The sequence below is a fragment of the Symphalangus syndactylus genome, chromosome 22 (genome assembly GCF_028878055.3).
Source record: "Symphalangus syndactylus isolate Jambi chromosome 22, NHGRI_mSymSyn1-v2.1_pri, whole genome shotgun sequence".
NCBI lineage: Eukaryota > Metazoa > Chordata > Mammalia > Primates > Hylobatidae > Symphalangus > Symphalangus syndactylus.
The window spans coordinates 62,916,896-62,939,754 of NC_072444.2; the positions used below are offsets into that span (position 1 = coordinate 62,916,896).

A 22,859-nucleotide genomic window follows, 5' to 3' on the forward strand; every position below is an offset into this window, starting at 1 on the left:
TAGCCTTTGGCTGCCTAAGTCACCCTCTTCCTCTCATCATTCTGAATACAGTGAAAGCAGAGCAGGATGGTGATTAGGGCTATGGTCCTGGACAGTCAGTGAATATTGTGAAGATACTGGGAATCATGTCATAAGCACCAAGAGAGAGAAGGGAGTGGCCAAAAAACAAGTTTGAGAGAGTTTGCCTATCACAGATTTCATGCAGCTTCCAAATTTGTGAATGGCGTTTGAGTGAAATGAGAGATAGGAGAATTTGAAAGAGTGTCCTTTCTTCCGTATAACATTCTATTAAAACACTTCACATTTAAATTGTATGTTATAATCACAGAGTGTTTCCAAAAACACAAAACCATGATAACCTAAATCCCCTGCAGAATTCTGAGAGTTAGCCTAGGAAGTTATAATTAACTCCATTTTCTCACTAACAAAAACAAGGCAGTAAGAGGTTTAATGACTTATTCAAAGGAGCAAAGCTAGTGAGGTGAAGAGATCCTGAATCCAGTTTTCTGCGCCGTACATCTAATTCCATCTCCACAGTGTCTCCATTTCTGTTGCTTTTTTGGCCAAAACCGTGGTTCTCAAACTTGTCTGCACCTTGAAATCACCTGGAGAGTTTTAATGCTGATGCCCTGGATCTACTCCTAGAGACTCAGATTTAATTGGCATGACATGCAACCTAGATTGGATTTTCTGAAAGCTGCAAGATGATGCTAATGGAGCAAAGTTTGACAACCACAGTCACCAAACAAATGCTTCCTTCACAAAGGTAACTGAGGATTTAGTAATTCCCATGTCAACAAACATATGCCATTCTAAATCAACTGGTGGGGTTGGCAGGAGTGGGTGATCTGACTTAGAGAGATAACTCTGTTAAGCAAGTATAGGGTTAATAAGAGTTAACTGGTAGGTAAAAGCAGATTTATGGAGATTGAGTGTTCAGAGTAAGAGTCAGGGTAAAAGAGCTAAAAAAATGAAGAGATAAACCAGGAGTAGAAATAAAGGTTGGCATGTGGATGCATGGTGAGTAGATAGGGCATGGTACTACCTGGGGAAGGGCATTTATGTAAACTTGCATGTGCCCTCAAAGACAGTCAGGTTAAGTGAACCAACTGTGCATAGATAGCAAGGACAGAACCAGAGAAAAATGTCCACAGCATTGGTGAGAGGTCTTCAGCCAAAGGCAGAACTGGCATTTTCAGGTACTCACATACAGAGTGAACATTGAACTCTCTGCAAACAGGGAGCCTTCTGCCCATCGCCCCATCCCCAGCTCTTCTCATTTTTAAAGTGAATCAATATCAGGGAAGTCAGATATTTGAATGAATGCATTCTGAAAAGCACTTTTTAGTGCTAGATTGGAGCTTGAAATACTCTTTTGCCCACATTTAAAAAAGAATAATATAAACACAGTGCTAGAGAAATAAATGTTGAAATAGCCTTATAGAAATATGTCTTAGTTTGATGGATAAAGGAAATATGGTACATATACACAATGGAATACTATGCAGCCATAAAAAGGAACAAGATCATGTCCTTTCCAGGAGCTGAAAGCCATTATCCTCAGCAAACTAATGCAGAAACAGAAAATCAAACACTGCATGTTCTCACTTATAAGTGGGAGCTGAATGATGAAAACACATGGACACATGGCAGGGAACAACACACACTGGAGCCTGCCAGTGTGGGGAGGAAGAGCAACAGGAAGAATAGTTAATGGATGCTGGGCTTAATACCTAGGTGATAAAGCTGGGCAGGGTGGCTCATGCCTGTAATCCCAGCACTTTGGGAGGCCAAGGCGGGTGGATCACTTGAGGTCAAGAGTTCGAGACCAGCCCAGCCAACATGTTGAAACCTTGTCTCCATGAGAAATACAAGAATTAGCTGGGTGTGGTGGTGTGTGCCAACAGTCCCAGCTACTTAGGAGGCTGAGGTAGGAGAATTGCTTGAACCTGGGAGGCGGAGGTTGCAGTGAGCCAAGATTTTGCCACTGCACTCCAGCCTGGGTGAAAGAGTGAGATGCTGTCTCAAAAAAAAAAAAAAAAAAAAAAAAGAAGAAAGAAAATAATAGAAAAAAAAATACCTAGGTGATGGGATGATCTGTGCAGCAAACCCCCACGGCAAAATGGCAAACGTTTACCTATGTAACAAACCTGCACATCCTGCACACGTACCTCTGAACTTAAAATGAAAATTGAAGATAAAGGAAGAAAATAAAAGAAATGTATCTTAGTTTGTTAGAGCTTGTATATCAACATATAAGCTGAATAGGTGGCCTGTAAACAACAGAAATGTATTTCTCACAATTCTGGAGGCTGGGAAGTCCAAGATCAAGGCACCGGCAGATTTGGTGTCTGGTGAGGACGCACTTCCTGATTTATAAAAACTGCACTTTCTAGCTATGTCCTTCCTCACATGGTAGAAGGATCCTGATAGCTCTCTGGATCCCTTTATAAGGGCAATAATCCTATTCATGAGGGCTCTACCCTCATGACTAATCACCTCCCAAAGGCCTCACCTCCTAACACCATCGCCCTGGGGGTTAGGATTTTAACATGAATTTGGGGGTATGCAAACATTCAGACCATAACAGAATTATATGTTTCAGGAACAAAGGAATCGTGAACTGAAAACCAACTGCCATATTTAACACTAACTCTATGGAGATGGCATTATAAGTTTCAAACTAACTTTCAAATAAACTTTTGGTTTCATTGCTACGACTTTCTTAAGAACAGGGTCTGTGCAGAAGCTCTTTAGTTTAATGAGATCCCATTTGTCGATTTTGGCTTTTGTTGCCATTGCTTTTGGTGTTTTAGACATGAAGTCCTTGCCCACGCCTATGTCCTGAATGGTATTGCCTAGGTTTTCTTGTAGGATTTTAATGGTTTTAGGTCTAACATATAAGTCTTTAATCCATCTTGAATTAATTTTTGTATAAGGTGTAAGGAAGGGATCCAGTTGCAGCTTTCTACATATGGCTAGCCAGTTTTCCCAGCACCATTTATTAAATAGGGAATCCTTTCCCCATTTCTTGTTTTTGTCAGGTTTGTCAAAGATCAGATAGTTGTAGCTATGCGGCATCATTTCTGAGGGCTCTGTTCTGTTCCATTGATCTATGTCTCTGTTGTGGTACCAGTACCATGCTGTTTTGGTTACTGTAGCCTTGTAGTATAGTTTAAAGTCAGGTAGCGTGATGCCTCCAGCTTTGTTCTTTTGGCTTAGGATTGACTTGGCGATGCGGGCTCTTTTTTGGTTCCATATGAACTTTAAAGTAGTTTTTTCCAATTTTGTGAAGAAAGTCATTGGTAGCTTGATGGGGATGGCATTGAATCTATAAATTACCTTGGGCAGTATGGCCATTTTCACGATATTGATTCTTCCAACCCATGAGCATGGAATGTTCTTCCATTTGCACAGCAAAAGAAACTATCATCAGAGTGAACAGGCAACCTACACAATGGGAGAAAATTTTTGCAACCTACTCATCTGACAAAGGGCTAATATCCAGAATCTACAATGAACTCAAACAAATTTACAAGAAAAAAACAAACAACCCCATCAAAAAGTGGGCAGAGGACATGAACAGACACTTCTCAAAAGAAGACATTTATGCAGCCAAAAAACACATGAAGAAATGCTCCTCATCACTGGCCATCAGAGAAATGCAAATCAAAACCACAGTGAGATACCATCTCACACCAGTTAGAATGGCCATCATTAAAAAATCAGGAAACAACAGGTGCTGGAGAGGATGTGGAGAAATAGGAACACTTTTACACTGTTGGTGGGACTGTAAACTAGTTCAACCATTGTGGAAGTCAGTGTGGCGATTCCTCAGGGATCTCAAACTAGAAATACCATTTGACCCAGCCATCCCATTACTGGGTATATACCCAAAGGACTATAAATCATGCTGCTATAAAGACACATGCACACGTATGTTTATTGCGGCACTATTCACAATAGCAAAGAGTTGGAACCAACCCAAATGTCCAACAACGATAGACTGGATTAAGAAAATGTGGCACATATACACCATGGAATACTATGCAGCCATAAAAAATGATGAGTTTGTGTCCTTTGTAGGGACATGGATGAAACTGGAAAACATCATTCTCAGTAAACCATCGCAAGGACAAAAAACCAAACACCGCATGTTCTCACTCATAGGTGGGAATTGAACAATGAGAACTCATGGACACAGGAAGGGGAACATCACGCTCCGGGGACTGTTGTGGGGTGGGGGGAGGGGGGAGGGACAGCATTAGGAGATACACCTAATGCTAAATGACGAATTAATGGGTGCAGGAAATCAACATGGCACATGGATACATATGTAACAAACCTGCACATTGTGCACATGTACCCTAAAACCCTAAAGTATAATAAAAAAAAAAAAAAAAAAAAAGAACAGGGTCTGTGTCTTATTCATCATTGTACCACTTGGGCTTTGCACAGAGCACACTTAAGTTGAATTGTTCAAAGGTGGACTAGTTTATAAGTTGTGACTGCCGCTTCTTAACACAGGAATAAGTAATGTTCCTCTCAAATATTTTCATGCAGCTTTTTCCCCTCTCTTATTTTGAAATAAAGTAAATTGAAGACTAATTGTTTTATTTATCAAATATAAATTCTATGACTGGAAGGTAAGTCTAAAGACCTCTTGCCTTCTTGGCATTATAATTTCTGGATGGGAGGAGGTTTCCATCCATCTTCAGTCCAAGGCACCCATAGGCAATACTCTGAGGCTCCTTCTATTTAATGTATTGGTTCTTGTACTGGTTTTATCTAGGACATAGTGCCCTTCATCCAATTTCTCTCCTTTTTCCTCACCCTGTTTTATTGAGGTGCAGCCCTTTTTATCTGCTCACAAAAGGGAACTCCTAAGTGCTGGTTTGTGATCAAGAAGCAGCAAAACTGTCATCTCTCTAAATATATTTTCATATTTTGCTTGGGGTTGTCACTATAAATAAGAAGAAGTATTGCTGATAGGGTTTTTCATGTGTGTACTCTCTTTCTCTCTCCATCCTCATTTACTTCATCATCCTTAGGCCCCCAGAGCTGTGTCACCACCCTGAAACAAATGGGGAAAAGCAGCCAATTGCATTAAAATGCAATATAAATAGAGGGAACAGGCAATGTTTAATGTTGATTTCCTGAACTACTGTTCACATTCTGGGGGCTGGTCAAGCAAAGGGAACAGATAAGGAAGCCCTTGGCTGTCATTTCGCTTGAACTATTGTGAGGATCTCAGGGCCTAGGGAAAGAATCCTCCTGAGTCTTCTCTCTTTCATAATAGTTTCATTTTTGTCCTTGTCATTCATTTGCAAGAATACAGAGACTGATGTGGGCATCTCTGGAATAGTCTTAGGAAAATTATTCTGGGAACAGGATCCGTGGAGAGGATTGTGAAAATGAACATGGAGACTTGAATCCTCTGTGCCTTCTACAAATGGAAGGACAGAAAAATATAGCAAATAGTCTTATGCAAAAATTGTCATACAGATGCTATCCTCTTAAAACAGACAATGCCACCAAGCATCAAGGTGACCTTAGAACCTAAGAATGTGGAAAGAAGAAGTCACATATTTGGCAGGCTACCCCAGACCCATGTGGAGCAGAGGTGGTAAATCTGTCACATGTTACAATCTCCCTTGTCATGTCCGTGGTAGATATTGTTAATGAATCACAACTTTCTCTCCCCCTCAGTCCAAATTTAGCTTTAAAATCAATTTTAACACAATATGCCAGGTACATTGCCCATCAAATGCCACCAGCATTCCAGAAGAAATCTATCTGCTATCCATGATCAAAGCTGTTGCAAAACTTCTATTAATTCAGGTCAGAGGAAGTGTGATCTCGGCTTGATTCAAGCCAGCAAGCTAACTGCCTTCTGAATCTGAGCCTTCTGCTTCTGCTCTAAGTAGTCACACTCCTTACCATGATGGCCCATCATGGCTCTTTTCTTTCTCTCACCATCACATCCTTTTAACTTGCTTTCTACTCTTCCCTGTTACCTTCTGCCTCCACAGTACCCAGACAAGATTCAGGGGGCTGCTTTGTTGAGAAGGGGGATGGAATGGATTTGAAGATGATGTTGAGGGAGAGGTACAGGTTTTCTCTTAGGTGGAATAAGGGAGGAACAGAAAATGGTTTTATGTTCTATGCTTCTAACACAGTTGCATATGCTCTTTATTGTACTCAAATTGCACATGTTCACCCTCATCCCACATAAGAAGCTCAGGGTCATCTTTGAGACTCAGCTATCTCTAGCTACACCCAAGTGTGCAGTGTGCCTTTAAATGTTCCATTCTGCTAATGGAGATACGCAAGAAAAGTCCCCAGATACCCCAATTACCATTCTGCTCAGCTGCTATGATATCCACTTCTCATTTTTAGGTTATCTGTGGAAATCACAAAACTAATAATAGCCATTCTAATGACATCTACAAATACTTTGCCCACAAATAATAAACTGCTAGGCACTACAAAGATAACAATTGAGCTTCACCATTTTTAGACAAAGCCTGCAAACCTGCCTTGATATCCATTATATCCATAATGCTGACTTATACATATTTTTTAGATATGCTTTATGGTGTATTCTACCTCCTCTAATTCAAAGAACATCACAAAAGTTTGATCACTGTGTCTGAAAACTGATCTCTGAAGGCTAGGTCTAATCAAATTATATTTGTCTACACTAATGCAAATAAATTTTAGCATTGATCATTTAAAATAATGTTTAATTATGATAAAAAACTCTCTGAGTCATACTTATTTTCATAGAGGATATTGTATTTATTGAACTACTGAAATAAGCGTATTACCCCAAAACCCATCCAGACACTGGGGGACAAAGAGTGCAAGCAGCTTACAAGTGCTTGAGAGATGTTTTCTAAGATTTTTGATTTTCAGAAGATTCTTTCCTTCAAATGTGATTTTAAAAATAAAGATAATTGAGAATAGGAGAAATAGAAGAAAGTGGTTCGATCTCCAGATCAGGCATATGACTCAGGGTAAGTGGGGTTGGCAACTATTTTCAGCTGTTAGGAGTTCTGAAATTCTTGCCTATTTCAAATCTGCCTCTCAAATTTCCCACTCATTCAAGACAACTCTCTTTTCCAGGAGGAGGCACTTATTAAACAGCCATTGTTTTATTATCTCTTGATGAATGGCAAGATTGGAGGGAATGAGACTTCTGTCAGGTAAACCTTGATAAGGGGGAAACATCAGACTCTTGGGCTGTGGCCTCTTTAACCAGCTTTGTAGATACTTTAGGGATATCTTGAAGTCATGTGAACCCATTTTTCCTTGAAAAATTTTATGTTACCAGAACATTTTCACAAGCCAGATTTCTAGCTTAGCCACATCCTCTGTGGAAGTTCAGCTCCTCACCTCGTCACTTCCCCACTAACATCCTCCCCCAGTCACTAAGTGCTAAGCTAGATCCTACACACAGCCTCCACCAGTGCCTAGTTTTACTCTGAAGCTACCTTCACCCATCTCCTTTTTCCTCAAGGTCTTGAACAGGCAGCTGGTCTTTTCCTATTTCATAGCTCATAATCCTTGCTGCGATGCTCACTACACTGCCATCTCCTAGTAAAAGAACATCCTCTCAGCATTCTTCAAGCAACAGTGACTGATGCCACTTGAAGGCAATGACATGAAGCCCATCAGATTCCAAAATTTTTAAAAAAGAAAAATCTGGTTTTTAGTTAGCCAGAGGGAAAGCATTAACAATATAGCTGTGCCTTGAGCTATATGCAGCAGGACAGAGACTCCTAGCAGACTTAACTGACTTATAAACACAAATGAAAAACATTTCAAAAATTTCAGAAACACTGGTGGAATACAGGGAGTGCAAGACCCTGAAGAGAATATGCTGAGGTCCTGAAGTGTGCAGGTGGGGCTTAATGAGCTAGGTAAGGCTTAATGTTCATTTGACCTCACTGGCACTGGGCTACTGATGCCTACGAATCTTGGGTTTACCACAACTACGTGACTTCCCTGGGTATAGAATCTAGTTTTCTTCTTGAAAGATATGAGACTACTCAGAGCTCCTGAAATCACTTTAATTTCTACAGTGTCCACAAGAAAAGAATATTGACAAAAGGTCTTCCAGGTTTATTTTAATAAGTGAACCAATTCAATAATTAGTCTCTGAGAACCTCTGTGAGCCCGAATCCTGCTTTTGTTTGGCTTCATAAAAGATAGGTAGATGGCCGCGTGTGGTGGCTCACGCCTGTAATCCCAGCACTTTGGGAGGCCTAGGCAGGCAGATCATGAGATCAGAAGTTCAAGACCATCCTTGCCAATATAGTGAAACCCCATTTCTACTAAAAATACAAAAATTAGCCTGGTGTGGTGGTGCATGCCTGTAGTCCCAGCTACTTGGGAGGCTGAGGCAGGAGAATCGCTGGAACCTGGGAGGCGGAGGTTGCAGTGAGCCAAGATTGCATGCCACTGCACTCCAGCTTGGGTGACAGAGCAAGACTTCATCTCAAAAAAAAAAGAACAGAAAAAAAAGATAGGTAGATTTCTATATCTGCTTCTGGGCTCAATCTGCTGTATGTTGTTTTACAAAAATATGTGAAGGAAATGTGGCCTCAGACCAATATGTAGATGGAAAAGTAAGAAGAACTCTAATAGACTTTTCAGATGATTGTAGATATTCTTTTTTGATAGTATACCAAAACTCAACAAGTAGTAATGTCTTAAAAGTTAGTTGTGCGTGGAATCTGAAACCATATCAATAAGCTTTTCTTACTCTGTTATATTACAATCCATTAGCCCATTTTGTACTTTGAATGTATCTTTTAACTAAGCATGATTCTATAACATCATGGTGTCTTGGAAAATATTGGTTCACTGAATTATGCAGGTTTTTTGAATACTGACACATTTCATTTTACAGTATCAAAAAAATCAAATTTATGATTAATACCACCAATTTCATTAGAGAACACTCTAAATATTATGAAGCTAGTAAGCTCATGGTGATGGAAACAATTTTTCCAAAATTCAAATTTTCCCTTGAAAGTTTGGATTTTACTGCTGGCAACAAATACCATCAGTCATTTTCCTAGAAATGAAAGACTCATGTTGTTCATTTTCATGGCAAATCCTAAATGCTTAACTCTGAATTCCTGTAGTTTGTCTCTCTTTTGTACTTTCAGATAAAACTGACATTCCATAAAAGAAATGAGTAGTTCAGCCTGCAACTCAAATAATTGCACAAGTATTTTTCTTCAAGATAATCATCATACTTTGTTACAGAGCAGAAATACAGCTCTTCCTGCTTCCTTCTCATCTTGTCACCCGGAATATTTGTCATAGTTAATTATATGTGTCTACTTGAAGGGTGTTTTTGGATGACTCCACTCTCCCTCATCTCTTCTGGAAAATAAAAGGAATCAGAAATTTCTAGAAGCCAAGAACCAAATGAACGAAGTCAAAATTATGCCCTAAGGCAAGCCTTCCCCTCCATGCTTAGAGCTAGCTCAAGGGGTGTGAATGCCTCTCCAGGTCCAGTTTCTTGTGCCACAGAAAGGTCAGCATTGACTCTTACCCTGCTCAATTTGCTTCAACCCAGTGGGGCCTTGTTAAAAAAGAGCAAGTATGTCTGCAATTCCAGATCTCATCTCATGCATAGTTGGCAGTGCACAAGAAACTTTATCAGATTCAAAAATATATTTTTAAAAAGTCCATGAGGCTGAGGTCCTTTATGATTGTTGTGGATCCCTATCAGGAAGAGGAACCCTTTAAGGAGAAGAATATGGTATTTTCATTTGCATAAAAACAATAAAACTATTTCAGCAGCAATTTCCCCTATATAAAAAGTGAGAACACAGCACCTTGGTGACACAGACATCTGTTACGCAAACAGATGCCACCTTCTAAACTCACTCAAGCAACCCTCTGCTCAACCAGAGACCCCTAAACCAAAATTCAATGTGTGGATACAGCAGTATGTGCAAAGGGTGCTTTGAATAATGATGGGTTTTATCTCCCAGCATCATTATGAATTTGCTTGACTTTTTTGTGTTGTTACTTTAGCAAAATCTCCTCCATCATTTCTCTCAGTAATGTCTTTTTTCTAACTTAACCTCCACAATCTGCAAAATCAAATGGTTCCTTCTAAGATTCATTGCTGATTAGCATTAGCCCTTCAAAGGCTAAATCATGGCTTTTGTTTGTTTCTTTCTTTCTTTTTGCAGATGCACTTTAATGACTTCACAGGACAAGGCTCTAACACTATCTAGGAGAGAAATGAAAGTTAGTTCCTTTTTTTTCTTTTCTAGTAGCAAAAAGGGTCCCTGCTGATGTTTTCCAGTGAAGCAATACTTCCCCAGCCTGAGACTGATAAGCGCCTTCAGAAGTTAGGCTTACACTTCTAAATCAGCAGTTCATGAAAGGCATTACGAAAAACTATTATACTGCTATAATGGATGACAGCACAGTTGTATATGTTACACCTTGAAGTAAGCAGTAGGATTTTCCATCACTTGATAACCTTGAAACTGCTAAGGTATCAAATTGCTATCATGAATATTGTGCAGGAGCAGAAATAACTCAGGAAGCTGCCTTTGTGAATAATTCAGAAAATTGCAACATTTTTACTGAGAAAATGGATTTGAGGCACTGGTGTATTGACAAGCTTTCTAACAGGAAACTAAGTTAGACATTACAAGTACATTTGCATTGAGCTATGCATCAATCCATCATTCAGCATTAGATCTGTAAGTTCTAATTAGTTAAAAATATTATTAGCAAAGAATTATGTGGTATGTTAAAATTTCCAGAATAAAGGGTAAGGAGAGCCCACATGCTATTTTGTAGCTGAAAACAATAAATATTTGTTTAATATTTCAACTTCTCAATGTACTCTGAAATCTAACTCATTCCAGCAGAGTATAGAGATGAGGTTTGGGAAGTGAGGATTTGTTTAATGGGCATTTAAATCAATTGCAGCATGAAGACATGGTAGGAACAGAGATAGTAAATGTTTATTACACCTCTCTTTTTTTTCTAAAATACATATGTTTAATTTTGCCAAATCCTGGCTTTGTTCATGAGCAGAGCACCTAGTATTGGTCCGTAGCATTTTCAGACGACAAAGTCTACCGAGAACCCTCGACAGCTATGTGAAAACTCAATGTCTGGAGTGATTCATCATTATGTCAGACTGGCCAGCATTTTGTCACAGTGACTGACAATGGGAGAAACTTGGAAATAATACAAAGATTCTCTGTTCACTGATAGTGTCTGCAGTGTGATTAGGGAAGAAAGCTTTGAGACTGTGAGGAGAATCTTAATTTTCCCCCAAAATTAATTTTGATATTTTACCCTTTGTTGGACAAATTCCATCTAACTTTTTCATTGTCTTACTCAAAACTGGCCATTTTCATTTAAAATAGTGTCTGGAGCCTGCTTATTGAACATCACTGCACATTCAACAGCTTAGAAGGTGGGGTGAACAATTTTTCAATAGTGTAAGACCAGCTACACTGGCTTTATACTGGGCTACTCTATCCAATTGAGAAAGGTAAACGCCCTTCAGTTAATGGTTGATAGTGGTGTCGATACAACCTAAATTAACTCATGCCTAACCCTTTTCTTGGAATCAGGAATCATTTTATACTATTCAATCTAGCAAAATCCTAAAAGGGTAATGATATTAATTCCTTACTTCAGGTTAACTATTGCTAGACAAAGTAATGTAATGCATGGGCATTATTTTTAGAGGTGCTGGGGAGCAAACGTAATGGCTTTCACTTACTTCCCATCCCCTCTATGGGAAATAAATGAAATAGCATCTTCTATGGATAGTAGATCAATAATTCCACCTTCTTATTAAAAAATTTAAAAAGCTAAAATGGATCCTATCCAGAAAAATGTGATTACAAGAGGAGTAAATTATTAGAGGGGATAATAATTCAAAACTAGTGCTTGTTGACATTGTGTGCCAGAAATTACATAGATACCATCGCATATATTCCTAAGAAATTTTGAGATAAGAATTACCATCACCATTGTATAGTTTAGAAAATGGAGAATCAGAGAAGAATAAGTATACAATTGGTAAATGGTAGAACTCGAATTTATGTCCAAATATGCCTGCTTCCAAAGACAATAACCATCAGAGTAAACAGAAAATTTAAAGTGAGATACATGAAGGATAAAGTTAAGGAATATTAAAAGATATGCAGTCAAATATCTATCAAAGTGATGGTCTCAAGATGCACATCACTTCCCTTCGTCACTCTCTCATCTCCCTCAAAATCTCATTGCTTTAAGTTAAAGCAGAACGTCCTCACCATGACCAATGTAGCGATGTGTGATCCAGGTCTGACCCGCCTCCCAAGCCTCATTTTCCAGCACCTTGTCCTTCTCTCTATTGCACCCTCACTGGCTTACTGGTGGTGTTTTTATCTGTCATTCCCTCTCCTGACTTTCGCTGTTTCTAGTTACTAAAATTCTCTTCTCTATCCTCTTACCTGGTTAAATTCTTTCCATCCTCCACAGCTCAGTTAAAGAACACCATCAGGAGGTTGGATTCCCCTTATCATATGAACCACTTACCTTTCTTTTACTGCCTTTGTCAGAATTGTAACTTACATTTGTTAGAATGATTATTTCATTTATACCTGAATAATTCACTTGACTAATATCTCCAGCGACTAGCTCTCCCTGCTACATAAATAGAGGCTCATTAACTCTGAGAAAATGAATGAGTAAATGGATAAGTAGTTTTTATCTGTATTCCTTCTTATAGTTTGTATTTAGAGGTTTATTTGATTTTTATTGCAACTCAAGGACAAAACAAATTAGGTATCGCTTTCGCATTTTACTGAAGAAGAAATTAATGCTCAGAGATGTTTAACACTTACCTAAATTTACATGGGTAGTGGCAGAGCGTGCTAAAATCTGGGCCTTCTGAATCTCAGATCAATAAGGAATATACCAAAGCCTTACTGTGTCATCAGTGGAAATTCAAATTTCTGCCATCTACTCATAACAAAACACGGAAAATGCCAAAAAGACAAATGAGCACCTAACTGACCACGGAGAAAGCGTGCATGAATTAGGGAATGCATCTTGAAGACCGCAGCATTGCTTTCCCCTGTGGTCTGCCTGGGCCAGCTCAGGGCCATGTGTAAGCTCAGACTCTTATTAAGGTCCTGGAGGAAGAATCTAAGCCTTGAGTCAGGAGTGATGTCTCTCACGTCAAGGAGCTGATTGTAAACTCCAGGTGAGTGGTGGTAAAGCGGCCAAGGTTCAAACACATGGAACACACTACTGACCAAGGCTTTGTTGACAGGGAGGTAATATATTCCACAAAATATTATAAAAATGGCCTCTGGCTTTGGAGCACAGCAGCCTTCCATGTGGGGTAGCTGTGAAAGGTGCCTTTGAGCCCAAATATACCAAAGACCCATTGAGAGTTTATCATTTCCTGAAAATACACAGTTCAGGCCCAATAATAACTCGTGCCATTAACTTGTGGGGTCAGCCGACCCGATTTTTGATCCAGTTTGGACCAATGTGGAGAGTATATTGGTAGCTCCAGATACAAGTCTAGAACAAGTGGTCCAAGAGCAAGCAAGTTGCAGAGCCCAGAGTTTCACTAACCGCAGCTGCCAATGTTCAGTCTGAATGATTGCACTTGAGCTTAGTTTCCCTGTTGACTTCTCTTAAAAAGAGAATGTTGCTAACAACTGTAATGCACTTGGTTGGTTTCCTCTGTCCTTTTTCCCAGGAGTTGGACTCTTTTTCAGTTCTCCCAGATATTAGTTATGATCTACTTAAATTGAATCAATCCCTCCCTCACACAGAACTATGAACCAATTACCCATCTGATTTTGAGAATCACCATTACTTTGATTCTCTCAATTACCATGACCTGTGAGGAGGCCTGGGTTGGTTCTGCCTCCTGAGCTCTTCTCAATAATGTCTGGTTGTCTTGTGGTCCTAATCTCAGGGACTGGGGCTAACCCCTAGCTCTAGCCTTGTCTTTCAGAAAAGGCCCACTTGAGAAAGCTTAGATTATCTTTCAGTGGAGCATTTGTGAATTCTGATGAATTCCACCTTAGATTTCTACACGGCAGATTTTGCCTAGGGAATATATGGATTGCCTATTGTGACTGTTCAAGCAAGCACCAGGGCTCTGTCCTTACCCAGCAAAGAGGAAAATTCTTAGGCAAGTCTAAGAGTATAAGAAAAGCATCAACCAAGGAGAAGTGTCTAGTATACTAATTGCATACGCACCCAGACTGGTCATTCTGTTTAATCTGTACTCACCTATAGACCCTGAACTTCTGTACTGAATTCCAGCTTTTATCTCCAAACTATATTGACCTCATCGTGGTTTTCCTCCTCTTGTTTGGACATCCAGATCTTACATGAAACGTCAGGTTCCTGGCTACTTTGTTACTGATTGTTTTTTTGCCTGTTTGAGCTAATTTCTCAACTCTAGTGTCTACCCTGGCCATTCTAAATGTCACTAGAGAGTCAAAAAATTGGTAGAACTCGTGAGGACATTATTGCCATATAAACTGGTATGGTCTGAGTAATTACACAGGTGATTCCAGTATGTAGTAAAGGTTAGGAGCTACTGTTTTATGTTCTTAGTATTGAGCCGAAACTGAATTTCAGACAGAATGGCCATTGTGAGGGAGAGTGGGTTCATGAAGCAGAGGGAATAAGCAGTGGGAAAGTGATTTTTACAAAGGGATGGTGCCACTCTGGTAAGGAGGAGATGGAATAAAAGAGAAAAGTGCATGTCCTGGAAGCTGTGTCCAGGGACAACAGAAAAAATGTGCTCAGCACGTAGACAGAAGGAGTGAATCTAACCTAGATTAACTGGTACAAGCAGCACATACTGGACACAGTGAACTCACACTTAGTCACACTATCTATCTGATTAAAACACCAGTGAGTCCTAGACTTATATGCAACCCTAGAGGCCACACAATCTACCTTCCTATCTCCTCATGGCATCTCTGAGCATCAAGAACTACCACTTAGTTCTAACAACCCACTAGTTGACAAAATCCAATCTCATACTGATTATCATTTTCTTAGCAATTCTGTGAAGCAGACAGGACAGTTATTATTACTTTTATATCCATTTTACTGATAAGGATAATGAGACCCAGAGTGGGAAAGTGACTTGGCCAAGGTCACATAGCAGCCAAATTCCAGGAAGGACTCAAACTGGAGCTTAAATCTTCTCATTCTAAATCCACAGCTCCTTTATTTCACCACTGTGCCTGAAAAGATTGAGAATTATCTCAAAACACAGACATCAGTTTACATTATGACATTTGTATTTTGTACGTTCTTCATGGGTTGCTGTCCTTAAGTAGGTGGGGAAGGATATCAAGGACCACTGTGTCTGTTTCCTCAACAGTTTCATCAGTGATCAACTGATTAAGGGATATGGTACTATCCTTTTGGATGCCTTTGGAAATTTACAGGGAGAGGGTTTTTTATTGTCACAATGATGAGGAGTCACTATTGGCATTTAGTGATGGGGACCAGAGAGAGTGGTAAGTCACAGTGCATATTACATTTTCACACAGTAAAACATTCTAAGTTCATTCATGATGTTGAGTGCTCAGTGTACATCATGTAGGTAAAAAAATCTGTTTACAATTATCTGACTCAATAATCTAACTCCATTTTACATATAAGCACACAGTATTTTTGCATAGCTTTAATAGTTACTGAGTTTTCAGCAATGTGACTCCCAAATAGATCCAGGAAAATTTTATATTTTTATCAAAAAATTAGGAAGAGTTGTTCACCACCTTAGAAAATCACAATGCATGTGACTTTACCTTACTTTGCTGGCTGAGTTTACAATCTTGCCCAAGAGTGTGGATTGAAGGAAGTTTACTGTGTAGCCGCCAGAAATCAACTCTCCCTCTTCTTTAACATGATAATTTGGATGCCTGAGAAACCAAGGGCATAATTATAAGATATTGAACTTCATTCTGGAAAGGGGACTAGTTTAATGACATTGTGCTTCATTAATAAAAAGTCTTGATTTTGTCTGAAATGATTGGAGGATGAACTCGCTTTTCACTGGATTATCCAGAAACTCAGGTGACAAGTTTGAATTTGAAATGGAAATGCCTTAATTGGAAAACATTTCACAAAGTCAGCTTGTTTTTCTATCCTTTCTCCAAGGAAAGATGAGAAGTTGCGTCTGGATGAAACATTCTGACACAGATTCATTTCAGCTTCGTGTCACAGCTTGTGTATTATTTAGAGGTAATTTAAGATTCCTATATATGGTAACATATATTGAAACTTTCATTTCACCTACTGCACTCTCTCCCTGCACTTTCCAGTTCCAGTCTTTGTTTTGGAATGAAACTATTAAACTGTGATATGAAGTTAAACACACTCGACAGGGAAAGGTGTGTGAGTCAGCAATTTGTAGCTGCCAAGAAAGGAATGAGAGAGCTTTCAAATTCATGTTATTGATGTGAATTATTTTGAAGAATGTATGGTTGGCAGTTTCAGTAAACTTTGGCAGGGATCAGCAATTTACTGATGATGAAAATAAACTAACAAAAAACACTACATTCTCTAACCAGGCAGCAAAACTGATCACTTGATAATCAAAAGTAAAGGAGATAGAGCTATAGGTGATCACTTCAGAGTGACCCATAGAGAGGCCCCTGAAGTCAGCTCATTATCTCAAATGGGCAGATATCATCTTCGCAGTGAATGACAAGTCTGCCAAATATGACATCTGGGCTACAATTTTCTTAGAATCTTCAGTTCTTTAGTGACAAATGCTTTGGAATATTTTCTAAGCATTATGTTCACAATAATTGTGGGAAGACCCAAAGCACCGTTCTGGAAAATCTTATCCATGTCAATTGCATTAAAATCCTCTGGGAAGATTTAAAGAAAAAAAAAAAAAGGTGATTCCAAGGCCTAAGTCCCAGCACTCAGGATTTAGTAGCTCTGATGCAAGGCTTGAGAATATTTATATTAAAATTATTCCCTGGTAATGTCTAAGGAGCCAACAGATGTGGTATCTGCTGGTTTGATCACTTGTCTATTAGACGACAGAATAAAAAGAACAATGTAGAATTTCTCTGGGTTCATTTCAGTAATTTGTAGTAAATTCTAATTATCCTCAATAATTTTACATAATTTATAAGAATATAAAACATTTAATATTGAGGATGTTAAAAATAAAAGTAGTTTACTTACTGTGGAGAAGGACACAAAGAAAGAGATAGAAAGAGTGTTTATAGTGCACACTTTCTGGCCCAGGGTGGGATAATGTATGAACTGCTGGGAACACTTCCTCAAGGCCTAGATGTACCTTAACAGCGGCACAATGTTAATAGCTACTCCTGGACTGTGGCTTAGCTCTTAGTGGGCACAATATTTCAGTCATAGGGAAAGCTAATGAAGGAAGACTTGGTTTCAGAGCATCAAAGGAGATGGATGCAACAGCACTGCCTAGATAGTTTCAGACTCAGATGGAATATGGAGCCACCAATCCTTCAGCCTACCAGACCAGGAAGAACCATTTTTTCAGTAGTTCCTGACAGAGCAGGAGCATCACCATCTTAGACAAACACTGCCATTTTAAGTTCCCCTTGATTAAAAACCACCTCAATCCAGACCAAAAAACATCAGCCTAATGGCTAATGTCAGCATGACCATAAACCACAAGTGACACCTCTGACCAGAAACATTCCAACCCTGAGATAAACCCATTCTGACCAGAATCATGCCAATGCTGAGATAACCTCCCCTCCAACCAGAAACATGCCAACCCTGTAATAAAACTCTCCTCCACACAGAAACATTCCGAGCCTGTAATAAGCTCTCCCTTCCTATACCCTTAAATACCCTTATTCTGTAAGAGAGAAGGCTCCTAACCAAAAATCAGCCGTAAGCCCCTCTCAGGTTTATTCTCCCAAATAAACTGGTCTTTGACAGTTGAGCCACTTTTCATGTTTTTCTTCTTTCTTTAACCCTTACAGTTCCTTCTTCCTTCTTAAAAAGCAGAGGCTTATAATTTGGTGAGTTTGGGTTAAAATACTGTATTATTCACCCAAGAGAGGCAAGGTTAATAATTTAGCACCCTCACACAAAATTATTTGTCGGTTATACCCATTGAGGCAATGCATATTCTCACAGCTCTGGCTTCAGTCTCTGCTTTTCTAAAGGGGGAAAAACTTTGTGCAGCAGTAAATTCTAAAACCCAGGTGAAACCTGCTTTACCCATTTTATTCCAGCACCCAAGTTTTGAAGATCACAATTAGGACATATCATTTATAATTATAGAATTATAAAATATTGAGAAGAGATCTTATATATGTTCTGGTCCACCTCTAACTGGGAGTCATCTCTGACCCCTCTCTTTCTGTTACACATTCCAGATTCATCAAGCAAAGAGTTAATCAGCAATTCTCTTGCCTCTACCTTAAAAACATACCCAGAATAGGCCAGGCGCAGTGGCTCATGCCTGTAATCCCAGCACTTTGGGAGGCCGAGGCAGGTGGATCACCTGAGGTTGGGAGGTCGAGAACAGCCTGACCAACATGGAGAAACCCTGTCTCTACTAAAAATACAAAATTAGTCAGACATGGTGGTGCATGCCTGTAATCCCAGCTGCTCAGGAGGCTGAGCTTGAACCCGGGAGGTGGAGGTTGCGGTAAGCTAAGATTGCCCCATTGCACTCCAGCCTGAGCAACAAAAGTGAAAATCCATCTCAAATATATATATATATAATATTATACATTAATATATTAACATATATAATATGTCATATAATACGTAATATATAACATATTATTATATTATATAATATGTAATACATAACGTATTATATTATATACAAATAATATTATATATAATATATATTATATTATATATTATATTATATGTTATATATAATATATATTATATATTATATTATATATGTTATATATAATATATAACATATTATATAATATGTTATATAATATATAATATATTATATAATATGTTATATAATATATTATATATAATAAATAATATATAGTTATATTAATATATAAATATATATTACAAATATATAATATATTAAAATATATAATATGTAATTATATATATATTATATATATTTATATATAATATATTTATAATATATTATAAATATATACTATATAATGTTATATATATAATTTTTATATATATATATCTCCACAATAAGACCATTTCTCATAACCTCCACTGCAGTGACCTTGGCCAGAGAAACCATCAAGTTTCACCTGCATTACAGCAATTCCTAACTGGTGTTCCTACTTCTATCTTTGCCCACTAAAGACTTGCCATATCATATCACAGCAGAAAGATATTTTCAAAATAGAAACTATATCATGTCATTCTTCTGGGCAAAAAGCCAGTCCTTACAATGACTTACAGGATTCTACATGATTTGTTTCTAGTTACTTCTCCAATCTCATCTCTAACTTTTCACTCCACTGAAGGCATACTGGCCTCCCAGCTGTTTGCTGAGCATCTCAACTATTCTCCCACCTCAAGTCCAAGGTCCTGGTGTTTCTCCTGGTTGGAACAGTTCTCCATAGCCAGTTTCTTCAGCTCCTTTAAGTCTTTGTTCAGAGGATACTTTCCTAGTGAGGCCTGCCCTGATTACCCAAGTTAAAATTCCAACTTAACTCCTTCTTTGCACTCTATTCTGGAACTCCTTATCCATTTTCCTATTGCTCGTTGAAGGTTTCCATTGGTTGGCTCTCTGTCATCTCACACTTACCATCACAAGTGGAATTCTTTATCATTCCCCAAACTTACCACTTTATTTAACAGCATCCCTTCTCTAATGAAATCCTGAAACTAAAATTTATTAGGCATGCTCCATGTCAGAAGCTTTATGCATTATGTCACTCAATCATTTATCCAGTCCTGTAAATACAATGTACTTATTCCAATTTAAAGCAAGACCATGAAGAGTTTATAGTGAATGGTAGAGCTAGTATTCAAAGCCAGGTCACAGTGATAGGACATACTAATGACTTCCAACTATACCTGGGGTCAGCAAATATGGATCATAAGCCAAATACAGCTCACCATCTGTTTTTGTAGGTAGACTTTTGTTGTAACACAGTTACGCCCATTTGTTTGTGCATTATTATGGCTGTTTTTATGCTATAACCACAGAGTTGAGTAGTTGCCAAGAGAGACTTTATGACCTGCAAAGCCTGAAATACTTATGATGTGGCAAACTTCTGATCTCTACCATGCTGCCTTTCATACAAAGCAGAGGTTATTTGATCTAGAAATTTCTCGATAAATAAAGATACAAGGAATGTTTCATACATAGGATGTCTATTAAGAAAAAAACTTGTTTTAAGAATAACATTCAAAATTTTTAAGTTGTAGATCTCCAAATCTAGCTTTTTTTTAGTTCAGTTTACTATATTTAATATCTTTCTGTAGATACAACAACTATTAATAATCACTGTTGAGGATGCCTTTGATTATTTTTGGTATAGATATAGTTGGACTCAATTAAAACATTTTTAATTCACCATTATGAGTTTAATATTTTCAGTTTCCCTTTTACTTACTTTACCTCTCTGACTGAGATATACTCATGTAAGTTTTATATAGCAAATAAATGAAACAAATAGTAACACTGAAATCCCTAAAATGTCCCAATATTGTTTACATATTGAGGAAGACTTTAACCTAAAATTCTAAGTCTAAATCTGTTATTTAAATATGTATTTTATATTAAATTTGTAAGTTTCACTTGTTATTGGGGAGAACAAATTCTCTTAAACATAAGCATAAGTTAAGTTGATATATAGAATTCCAAATGTACTCTTATTATTTAGCTAAAAGAAATACAATAGGTTTGATTCTTTGAATATAGCTTACTTAAATCTAAATGTTTTTGAGTTCAGTAAGAAAACAGTTGTATTATGCCAATCAGTTTTGGAAATAACTTCTCAACTAATTGAGATTGCAAAATGATAAGGTGTTTGGCTCACAAAATTAACATATTAGCATATGTTAATTGCAAATAATATATAATCAGAACATGTAATTAATATAATCCTATTATAGACTTTGTAGGGACATTCTAAACATTATTATTATTGTTGTTATTTGAGACAGAGTTTTGCTCTGTCACCCATGCTGGAGTGCAGTTGCACGATCTTGGCTCACTGCAACCTCTGCCTCCTGGATTCAAACAATTCTCCTGTCTCAGCCTCCTGAGTTGCTGGGATTACAGGCGTCTGCCACCACACCCAGCTAATTTTTGTATTTTTTAGTAGAGACGGGGTTTCACAATGTTTGCCAGGCTGGTCTTGAACTCCTGACCTCAAGTGATCCACCAGTCTCGGCATCCCAAAGTGCTGGGATTACAGGCGTGAGCCACTGCGCCTGGCCCTAAGCATTATTTATAGTCTATAATGGCAAATGTAGCCCTTAAAGCAAGTTAGGCTTTTAGTATGTATACCTGTCTACTTATTGTCTGCAGCTCTGCCTAGTAAGTTCACTTGAATGGAATTTTGCATTTCTTTGCTTCCTTTGGCCCTGAAATGCTTTGAATTTAATGCTAAAGCCTTTTGAATAAATTAATTTGATGTCTTTTTTCATAGTCTATTTCTTAGTATCACATAATTCTTGAGGACATTAAAATGGAGATAGATTTCTAGTTCTCTCTGATGGCTTTGTATGACTATTAGGTAAACCTCTAGTTTCTGGTTCCATGTTGGATGGTCCTAGACTGATAGATTCTGAGAGGTGGAGGAAAGAGAAAAGGAAGAGAGGCTGCCACAATGGTCTTAAAACCTGATTCATGTTGCAAAAAAGTCAAGCCTTCATCTCTCTCTGGCTTAACAGCTATGTAGCTACATTTGTATGTTATTATGATTTAAAAATAGTGCCTATCCCCCTCTGTTATCCTAACCAAGATTTGAAGATGTGAGAAGAGTTAAAAATAATAATAATTCAGTGACAGGTAAATAAATAATCCATATTCCATCATGTTACCAAATGTTTGATTTTGTTAGTCTCTTTCTGACCTGCCTGAGCACGACTGAGGCAAAGGAGGTTTTCCATTCACGCTTCTTTAATGCAGTGGCCATCTCCTAATTTCACTGTAATTTCTCATGGCCGTCCTTCTCCCAATTCTTCCAGACCTGCACTGTCCAATGTGGGACCACTAGCCACATATAGCTACTCAACTCTTGAGATGTGGCTAGTATTATTGAGAAAGTAAATTTTTAATTATATTTAATCTTAGTTAATTGAAATTTACCTTTAAAAACTGATAATTGACTATTGTAAAAATTGTAGGAATATTTGGAGCAAATTAAGTATGTATATCTTCTTTTAGAACTGTACATTTTATGAAATATCATAAAGGTTCAAATTTAGATCCAAATCTAGATCCAAAGAATAAAAATTTACCACCTGCATTGACATGTGCAATAAATGTAAAATACACACTGGATTTTTAACACTTGCTATGAAAAAGAATATAAACTTTTTAATAATAATTTGTTAAGTTGATTGCATGTTAAAATGATAATATTTTGGATTTATGGGGTTACATGAAACATAATATTGAAATCAAGTTAACCTCTTTTTTATATTTTTTAGTGGCTACTAGAAAGTTTCAAATTGCATGTGTAGTTTGCATTATACTATGAGACTGTGGCTGCCCCAGGTGTACCCGCTTCCATCCAGCATACCTAGAGCCGCCCAGCCTCCTTAACTTTTCTGAATATTTATTGCCCTACGAAAGAGAGATGGAACTATTTTCTTTCACTGAAGTCTCCAAGATTTCTCTTTTTTCCTTA

General features: G+C 38.0%; 1 long non-coding RNA gene across 1 annotated transcript; it reads left to right on the plus strand.

The window, feature by feature from the left end:
- The first annotated feature begins 5,587 nt into the window (after positions 1-5,587).
- LOC129472475 (uncharacterized) lies at positions 5,588-9,607 on the plus strand. Its single transcript, XR_008653955.1, has 3 exons — positions 5,588-5,623; positions 7,840-7,925; positions 9,180-9,607. It is a non-coding gene; the product is annotated as an uncharacterized lncRNA (long non-coding RNA).
- Positions 9,608-22,859: the final 13,252 nt, after the last annotated feature.